We start from the raw sequence: 10201 nt of genomic DNA, 5'->3' as shown, positions 1-10201 counted from the left end.
CGGTCGCAGGTGTGCCTACCTTGCGTGCTCAGGCAGCGGCTCTGCTCTGCCCCTACTCCAATTGGGGTGACGTGACTACCACGCCGGCGGGTCGCTGGGCCTGTTCTGGGCACGGGCGGTGGCTCTGCTCTGCCCCTCTGGCTTGATGACAAAGTGAGAGAGACTCATGTGTTTGTGACTCACTTTCTTTACCAGGAGACCAACTTCACTATCAATTTTAAATACTATTAACTCCCTGGTATTCCCTGTGGCATCTTCTTTGATTTTACCCCCCCTGCCCTGACCATTCCCCCTAATGAAAGTCACACTGCTCTCAATTATGTTATTCATTTCATTTTTTTCCTATATGGTTTCACCACATGTGTATTTTCTGCAAACGATTATTAAATAATAGATTATTAAATCTATTATGAAGTGAATTCATACGGCGTATAAGCTTCATTCAACTCTGCCAGGGTATAATAAAGGTGTTTGGAGCTGAGACATCTCAAGGCTTAACTGAGAGAGAATCTGCTAATAAGCTCAGGCACAGGGCCATTGACAGGATTCAGGTGCTCCTTGGCTGTTGACTAGGAACATCAGTCTTTGGACCTGCAGGCCTTGCTGTTGAGCAGTTCACTGCATAGCAGCTGGCTTTCCCTGGAATAAATAAGAAAGAAAAGAAGAAAGACAAAGAAAGAAGTCAGTGTCCTTTTTATAGCCTAATCTAGGAAGTGACATATTGCTGTATTCTACTTGTCAGAGACAAGTTGCTAGATCCAGCCCACACTCAAGAGATTGGGAATCGGAGGGACACAGACATCAGAAAGTGGGACTCATTGGAGAATGTCTAGGAGGCTGCCAGCTGCAAACTGTAGTGCAGTAAGGGAGGGAAAGAGGAAGTGGGGGCATCAGTCAAAGAAGGAAAATTTACTTCTTTTTAGGACAGGTGGAAAATAAAGTATTGGTGAGTATTTAGGTAGAGCTCCATCTGAAGTTACATGTTGAACTGAGGCTCAGGTATCAGGTTGGAATGGAGGTAGAGAGACTTAGGCATCTTTAGTTTGTCAATGGCAGTTTAAATCATAAGGATAGAAACAAATATCATGCAAACAAAGTGTGAAGGCTGAAGTGAGCACCAATAAAGACAAATGCAGAAAAGAGAAATGGGATGACCAGAAAAAGGCAGAAGGAGCATCACAAGGGAGAACCACAGAAACCAAGAATGAGAAGGTTTCAGGAAGAAGAGGACAGAAGCTATCAGTGTCAGCAAGTGCAGGGAGGTTGGTAAAGATGATTATTGGAAAGCATGCACTGACTGGGAAATTAAGAGCCACTGGGGGACTTGAGTGAGATGGTTTGGGTGGAAAGGTGGAAATGGAAGACAGATACTTTGGTTGAGGGTGGAATATAAGCCAAGGAAATAGAGACACTGATGAATTTGGACTACCATTTTTGAGAAGGCTTGTCTGACTATCATGTTACACTCACGGCTATTTAGGAGGGATGATAAATTTCCATTTTGCCAATAACCATCCAATAAAGGACTGAGTTTTAACATGTTTCCTGTTATTCCCTATATGTCAAAAATGATTCTTGAGCATATACTTGTTCTTATGCTCTTTAAAAATGGCTGACTATTTCCGCAGTTGCTGATCATATGAAATGCATTTCCCATCACCAATCTCATAAATATTCAGCTATTGTACCTTTCCCCAAACAGTTAGAGATTTATTCATTATATTGAATTGCAATCTCACCCTTCCTTTCTGTTCCTTTGTAAAGAGAAAGATAATATTTCGGCAGTTTTTGCAACGCCCCAGCCTGGAGGGAATGCAAATATAAGCATAATTGATTTTTCTGAACTTGCTTTTCCCCCCTTATGTTCCAGTGCTTTATGCATTATAGGTGGAATGACTGACAAATCAGCCCTGATTGCTAATTAGAAAGCAGAATATATTAGAAGCATAGCACATATATCCAGTTTGTTCACAGTGCAAACCCTGGAAATGTGAAGCTTCTAAATGCTCTAGTGCTTGTTGTCTAATTACCTGCTCTTTTGCTTTGACTCAACCTTTCAGGAATCACATTCGCTGAGTATGACGGGTCAGGGGTGATTGCTAATTAAATGGTGGAATTCACTTTGCCCCACCTTGACTCATCTTTCCTTTCCCTTCCCCTCTGAAGTGACACCTTTCCACAAAAAGCATTTCAGGAATCACATTCGCTGAGTATGACAGGTCAGGGGTAATTAAATGGTGGAGTTCATTTTGCCCCACCTTGACTCATTTTTCCTTTCCCTTCCCCTCTGAAGTGACACCTTTCCACAAAAAGCATTTCTTCCCTTCCTGAGTTGGCTGAATAATGAAGACGAGTATTCTTATCACTGTTTGAAGCCAAGATTCTCAAGGTAATTTTACTTCAAGGATCGAAGAAACAGGAATTCCACTCTCTTTCTAATTTCTGGGACAAAGTGTATGTGTGTGTGTGTGTGTGTGTGTGTGAGAGAGAGAGAGAGCCCATAGTGGGCAAGGCAAGATTCAGCCACTGGCCCAGGAAAGGGAGGCCATCTCTGCCTTTGTGTTTGAATGAGAGTTCTCTATTCACACCAGGACATCTTCGGGCACCTGCAGGCTGAAAAGTAAAAATTGATTTCCTTTCACCTTCCCACTAATCTGAATGTCACCTCAGAATCTCCCGGGATTTAATTGATCTATGACAACTTCATGGCAACCACAGCCTCCCATTGAATGATTAAGAATATTAATGAGTTTGGAGGCAACTGACAGCAGTGAGAGGTGGGGATCTGCTTCGGTGGGACCTTGTCATTGAGTGTCTGAATGGAGCTTGATTCTCACCAGTGCTTGACAGTCGTTTCTCCTTGTTATTCAAAGGTGGCTTGGAAACATCATAGAAGGCTAAACCACATGAGATTGCCAATATTTGTGTGCTTTTGAACTTTAAAGATGATATTTTGGTAAGGTTGAGACTAATAAATAGTAGCTACTGTCAGAGAATGGAAGATTGAAACCTGCAGAGATGAAATAAATTCTGAGTTCCCATCAAGACCCTTTGTCCTTATAATGAATGGATTAGTAAAGTCACTCGTTTATTTATCGACAGAACATTTGTTGCATTTCCATTCTTCACTACTTAATTACCCAGTAGGCAGATTCGTCATGCATGTAAGGCCCTGTAAAATAGGGTGTTATATTGTCTGTAATTTAGTTTGAAACCATCCAGCATAGAAAGTATGATACATATGTGTGTATTTAGTTAGTTTAACTTACCTCCAGGGGCAACTTGCTAATATTTGCTAATATTTGAAGTACCTTAATCAGAAATACACACTCCAGGGAGGTTAGTTAGCATTTGAAAGACTTTAATCAGGTAGTTACTATAAATGTTTAACTCTCAGTCATCTCAAGTAGCTCTAGAGGGTTTATTAACTAGCCTGAGGGATGCTAGCAATAATTTTATATTAGTGAAATAAGTCCTGTTCAAGATAAAGTATGTTGGCTAGAAATATGCACAGGCAACACTACCCTGGCATGATCAAAATGTAAGCATCTAGGTGCTCTTGACTCGGGGCTCTGATTCCATTGAAAGATTGGCTCCCTCCTGTGACAAGGAGGTGTTTCTATTCGCCTCTGGTGAGCTTTTCATACAGAGCTCCTGTCGCAGTGTTCACAGGTACAAAGAAAGCTGGATCCATGGAGCCTATAGCACTGGTTCTACAATTGCATGTGACTGGATTTGTTTTCAGAATAAAATATTCTGACAGCAGTTAGAGGCTGCATGGGGGTGGGGGGTGTTTAGCAACTGGAGAGAGAACGGAGAGAATGAGACCAGCTAGGGCACTCTGCTAGCTACATAACCACGAAGCCCTGAGCTAAGTTGCGGCAGCATGAGCAGATGGAGTAGAGAATATAGATTGAAAACGTTTACAAAAGAAAAAGAAATGGATTTGCTGAATGGATGGAAATGGAAAGAGGATGTGTTGATGAAGAGAGAGTCATGAAGATGGCTTCCAGGGTGCCTGTTTTTCATGGTGCCATTTTACTAAAATAGAGAACTAAAGGTAGCAAGGAGGGTGGGGACCAGTAGGGAGTAAGCTACTTTTGAATAGACAAATGTGAGATGCTTAGAGGACATTCAGGTAATCATCCAATAAGGAGATGTATAATATGCATTCATACAAGTACACAATACCATATTTGTATAGTATGTATACACACATGTACATATATGTATTTGCGTGTCTGGGGCTCAAGAAGGAGAGCTGGAGATAGCTATTTAACGCATTTAGCAAACACATATTAGGTGTTTCCTATGCTCTAAACCAAGATTGGTGTGAATCTTGTCCTCATTATGATTTTATTATTTTGGTAGACTCAATAAAATGGGAGCATTTGAAGTCTTGAGGATGAGGTCATCTAGAGGGCATATAGAACTGAAATTTCAGAAGCTGGAGTCCAGGTATGGTTCACATTTAAGGTACAGAAGGAAAAAGGATGAATGCTATAGATATTATGTGAATGAAAATGGGAAGGATTAGCCAAATCAGAGAAATTTCATCAGAGAATGATATCAAGGAAATCAAGGTACACAAAAGTTTCAAGGAGGAAATGATGAATGTTCAATATTGTGGATATCAATTAAAATAAGGAATTGAAACATCCTCGACTGCCATGATCTGAAAGGTGAGGGACAGAAATTCTCTGTCTAGTCAGGCCAGTGGACTTGCTTCACAGACCTAGCTCCCCTCCCAGGGGGCAGCCCAAGTCTGTTCTTAGAGAAAGAAGCGGGGGCCCTACCTGGCAGTACCCCAAGCCACATTTGCTAGCCCCGTGCTGGAGCCATAAAAGTGCTATTTTGATGTCCAATTCCAAAACCCTTTGGAGATACACCAATGAGAACAGGTTCTTGTAGTGGTTTGAAGGCTTAGGCCTGAGGAGAGAAAGAAAAGCTCTGGAGTAGCAATGAGCAACCCTCAGGGTGAACCATAGAGGGACAGACAGTAAGATGCCTCAAGTCGGGGGGCTCTGGAGAGAGGTTGCTATGTTCTGCTTTCTGCTGTATGTGGCGAGGGGCAGAACTCTAAGACAGTGACTGTCAGGGAAATTAAGCAGGGTAACAGAATCCAAAATGAGAGGCTAAAATGACAAAGGGGAAAAGAACATAAACTATTAATTTCAAACTTGTTCATCTTAGGAAAACGAGGGCCCTGGTGGCTTTCTCTGATTTGAGAAGCGCTGGCTTCTCTAGCACTGGCCTATTGTGTGAGCATCAGGCAGACAGAAGGTAGCTGTGCACATTCCTGCTGCAGGGAAGCAAAGGGGAGTGGCGCCTTGACCAGAGGGGCCCTGTCATCTCTATTGGAGTCCTGGCAGGCCACTTTATAGAGGACATGGTTCCAGGAATGACATTCCATTACAAATGAGTCAGCATTTCTGGGACTGTCACAGTCTTACTGGAAGTACTACCTTATCTTCCTGAACAATTACTTTCAGGAAATATGATGGGGAAAAAAATTCAAAGCTCTGACTTCTCCAAATTTACTCCTTATTTTTTCAAAATCTTGGTAGAGTTGTTCATACTTAAAGGCTGTTTTTTCCATTAGAAAAGTACATGTGGAGTCTGTTGGCAATTAAATGCTGCCAAATCCAACCCCAATACCAAAGATGAGACACTACCTAGTCTGGAGCTAAAAAATACAGCTTCTAAGGTCGGATAGACTCGGACATAAGTTCCATATCTAGTTCATCAGCTGTGTGACCTTGGACAAGTTACTTAGTCTTTCTGAGATTCATATTCCACAGCTATATAAGCAAATAAAAACAACAAGAATGTTGTAAAATAAAATATACGATGTGTTTTAGAAGAAGTAATTTGCTCAATAGCCAATAGAGTTCCTTCCTTCCTTCCTCTCTCTCTCTCTCTCTCTCTCTCTCTCTCTCTCTCTCTCTCTCTTCCTTCTTTTCTCTCTTTCTGAATTTGCTTGACTTGACTGGTTATTTTGAAGTGACATTTGTTTAGAGCCTATCATAAACAAAGTTCCCTATTATACAGAATAACTAGGCTCAGTGTCTCACCCTATAATCCCAGTAACTCTGGAGGGTGAGGAAGGAGGATAGCAAGCAAGTTCAAGGCCAGCCTCAGCAACTTAGTGAGGCCCTGTTTCGAAACCAGAAAGAAAAAGGACCAGGATGTAGTTCAGTGGTAAAGTGTCCCTAGCCTAAGAAGAAAGAAAGAAAGAAAGAAAGAAAGAAAGAAAGAAAGAAAGAAAGAAAGAAAAAAGGGAATCCCCAATATAAATGCTGGTAAATAACATCTTTAAAAATATTTACACCAATAGTTTAATAAAGAATTGGGGTGACATTGATGCAGGAGGGATTTAGATCAAAGTGCCGCAGAACACAATTTCAAATCATAGTGAAATGCCATATTGTCATCATAAAGGGGGTCAGTAAAAACCTTCACATGTTTTTAAAAAACAATAATTCATAATTATTTTGGGGTGATTAAGTGCTAGAAAGTGATGAGGTCATTCTCATGGTCTCACATTATTCTTCTATACCTTTAGAGAGAGCTTGGCTACATCCATATTTTGGGGGCACCAGTGTATTTACAGATGGAGGAAGGGTGAGGTTTAAAACACAAAAAGTGTTTTAAACTGTGGCATATTAAATATGTGTGCACATATATGAATGTATACCAATGTATCTATTCATTATGATGAATTAATTTTTTCAGTAGAGGAGATAAATTTATCTCATTCTCTTCTTACCTAATTGTCCAGTTTGTTTTGACTATTGGACAGTTGTCATCTCTTCAGACCCCAGCATTAGGAACTCACATCCTTTGGATAGGTTAAAAAAAAAGGAATATATTTATTCTTGTTTATTTATTATTATTTCTTAACTGCTAAGAAAGAAATTGTCGAGGTTTAAGGGGTGATAATAAATCACACTTCTTCCCCTTCCACCTTTGGAATCAGTTGAGAAATAGAAGCAAGCAATGGGAAGGGGACATCAAAATAGCACTTTTATGGCTCCAGCATGGGGCTAGCAAATGTGGCTTGGGGTACTGCCAGGTAGGGCCCCCGCTTCTTTCTCTAAGAACAGACTTGGGCTGCCCCCTGGGAGGGGAGCTAGGTCTGTGAAGCAAGTCCACTGGCCTGACTAGACAGAGAATTTCTGTCCCTCACCTTTCAGATCATGGCAGTCAAGACAGAGAGATTAGGGCAGTTCTGAAGAAGGCCATCACCCAAGCTTCCTCTGTAGGTATGGCTCTTCCTCCCGCCTCAGCACCAGTCAGTGCTGAAAAGCCAAGTTTCATCGTCGGAGATTAAAATGCACACACACAGATAGCAGTGACAAAGATGAAGCACTTTACTGCAAGCTGGTGCTAGCTTATAAAGAAAGTGAGAGTCAGTTATCTTAAACCAGGAAGCCCCCGGGGCCAATCATAGTAAAGGTCAGGTCATCACCTATGGTGCACGCACGCACGTCCGCCCTGCATAAGATTCATGGGGGACACAAACTGTCCACGAGTATGGAAGATGGGAGGGCCAATTAGAAGGTTTTCAAAACAACTTGTTATTTGCCCATTGACAATTTGCCTACTGCCATGTTGCATTAGGGGCTCCTTATCTGAAAGGCCCGGGGAGTTCTTAGCCGCCCACTGGCAATTTGCCCACCGGCAATTTGCCCACCGCCATGTCTGAAAGGTATGGGGAGTTCTCAGGGAAACTCCCAACAAGTGCCATACTGCTCTCCCTGTTTGTAAAGTTCTCAGTCCATAGATGGACAGTTCCATCGCTCTGTGCCCAAGGTGAGGCAGAACATCAAGGCAAAAGAGCGCGGTGGATGAAAGCCGCTCAGGACATGGCAATCAGCAGAGCTAATTAATTCTTTTAATACAAAAATACAATGATATATATCTATATATCTCTCTATATGTATATGTGTATGTATATATGCATGAATATATATACTTATATATTTAAGTATATATATGCATGCATATATATAAAATTTTAATAAGATAGTCAACAAGATTTATCAAAATTTATTTCTAAGTGTCTTATGGGCACTATGTCCGCCTTTAAATTTTGTCACTGGATACTTGGGAAGACATCCTAGGCCTACATTTAATGGGACTTCATTGGCCCTTTGAACACCTGAGGTCTGGGCTAGTGACCTCCCCGCCATAAATGCTTTGTGATGGTCTCCTGTCTGTACCTCTGCAGGTACAATCCTTGGCATAACACAGGTGTTTTTAAGAAGTTTGCTGAATGAATCAGTGAATTCTTGCATCCTGATTACCACTTAGGAAGCTTGCTGAAGAGCTTTGTAACTGATGCGCTGCTAGATTTGCTAACAGCTTGAGATTCCTTTTGTTTTAGAAAGGGAAAGAACACATCACCTTGCCCCTTGTGCACCTTTGTATGGGCGGCTATCTTTCAATCAGAGAGTTCTTGGTACAGAGTAGAAAAGGGTGAGCAGAAGGTGATGAGGGATATGAGTTACACAGCTCCTTAAGGTGCAGTTTACTTGACGTTACTTTATAGTGCAAATACTAGTGAGAAGGACACTAAGTGCGTCCAGATGTGGAGTCCAGGGCCTCAAAAACTTCAGTCTCTATACATTTTTTTTTTCTGACTCCAGTGAGGTGAAAATGCTTAATTTTTTTCTTTTTAATAAAAACACAAGTGGCACAGTATCAACCCTGTAGTACACTAATAGGAGAAGTCAATTCTATCAGCAGCAGCATCTGGGCATTCCTAAGTTCTCTAGAAATTAAGAGAAACTCATCTGCTTTTAAATGCAAGTCTTCTCTCTAATCTCCAATCACTGTTTTTAGTAATAACTCGAAGATGTGCTAACCCTAAGGACACAGCCGCCATCTTTAGGCTGCAGGTATCCAGGACAGATTACGCACACTGACCTCACGTGGGATGCTTGCTGTTATTGCCAGACCTCCTTCTCATCTCAATGTGATTCATTACTGACAGAGAGAAAGCAGGGTAAAGCATTTAAATCCTCCTTAAATTGATGCAGCTTAGCAGGCTCAGCTTTGAAGCCCTCTGAGTCCCGAGGGCCTGGTTCTCCATTCTAGATGGAATAATGCTCTGTTCATTCCCCCAAAGTAGGTAATTAATTCTCGGTTGTGTGCTGGAGAGAAGATGAAAGCAGGTTGCTTTAGTTTTGAGTCTTTTAAAAGACTGTGGTCTCCCTTACCTGTGGGATCTTTAAGTAGTCTAGTGCACAAGAGGTAGGAGTAGCAGTAATGATAACAGTAACAACAATAACAAGTCTATTATAATCTTGAATTTAGAAGTCATTCATTTACAAAGTCCTGTGGATGTTTTTAAAGTATGGCTAATCTACCTATCATATTCTCTAAAAGTGAAAGAAGAAAGCAGATTCAGTTCAGTAAGGAAATTCATTTTAGTGGGCATTTATTGAAAGCCCAGTACGTGCTTGATTTTATATTGGGCATTTTGGCTAGAAAAATACAACGATTATAGATTATAGTTTTGTTTCCTTTTCTTTTTGGGGGTATATGTGTACGTATATATACATGGGAATTGAACTCGAGGGCACTCGGCCACTGAGCCACATCTCCAGCCCTGTTTTGTATTTTATTTAGAGACAGGGTCTTACTGAGTTGCTTAGGGCCTCACTTTTGCTGAAGCTGGCTTTGAACTCATGATCGTCCTGCCTCAGCCTCCTGAGCCGCTGGGATTACAGGCATGTGCCACTGCACCCGGTTTATAGTTTTTGTTTTTAAGCTCAAAATCTAAACATGGATGCAGACACATACCCAAATTGTTATGGTTTGAATATGAGGTGTCCCCCCCCTCAAAGTTCCTGTTAATGCAGAAATACTCAGAGGTACAATGATTTCCCTATGAGAACTGTAACCAAATTCGTCCATCCTAGTTTGAATGGACTTGAGTGGCAATTGTAGGCATGTGGGGCATGGCTAGAGGAAGTGGGTCACTAGAGGCTTGCCCTGCAAGGTGCACCTTCCCTGTGGTCCCTTCTATACTTTCCTGTCTCTCTCTGCTTCCTGACCCTTCCAGGAGCCGTGCAGCTTTCTTCCACTGAGCCCTGCCCTCATGCTATGCTGCTTCACCTTAGACCTAGAGCAATGGAGTCGGCCATCTATGGACTAAGACCTCTGGAACTATATGCCACAAATAAATTTTCCC

General features: G+C 41.6%; 1 long non-coding RNA gene across 1 annotated transcript in view; it reads left to right on the top strand.

The window, feature by feature from the left end:
- LOC125620081 overlaps nucleotides 1–10201 on the top strand; it is a 30026-nt gene that overhangs the window by 8767 nt on the left and 11058 nt on the right. Inside the window, exon 3 of the long non-coding RNA XR_007351665.1 lies at nucleotides 2294–2454. This is a non-coding gene — a long non-coding RNA (uncharacterized LOC125620081). The remainder of the gene's footprint in view (nucleotides 1–2293; nucleotides 2455–10201) is intronic.

This window comes from Marmota marmota, unplaced genomic scaffold, assembly GCF_001458135.2.
Source record: "Marmota marmota marmota unplaced genomic scaffold, marMar, whole genome shotgun sequence".
NCBI classification, from domain to species: domain Eukaryota; kingdom Metazoa; phylum Chordata; class Mammalia; order Rodentia; family Sciuridae; genus Marmota; species Marmota marmota.
Note: the sequence above shows the minus strand (reverse complement) of the source record. Positions and strands in the feature narration are given on the sequence as shown.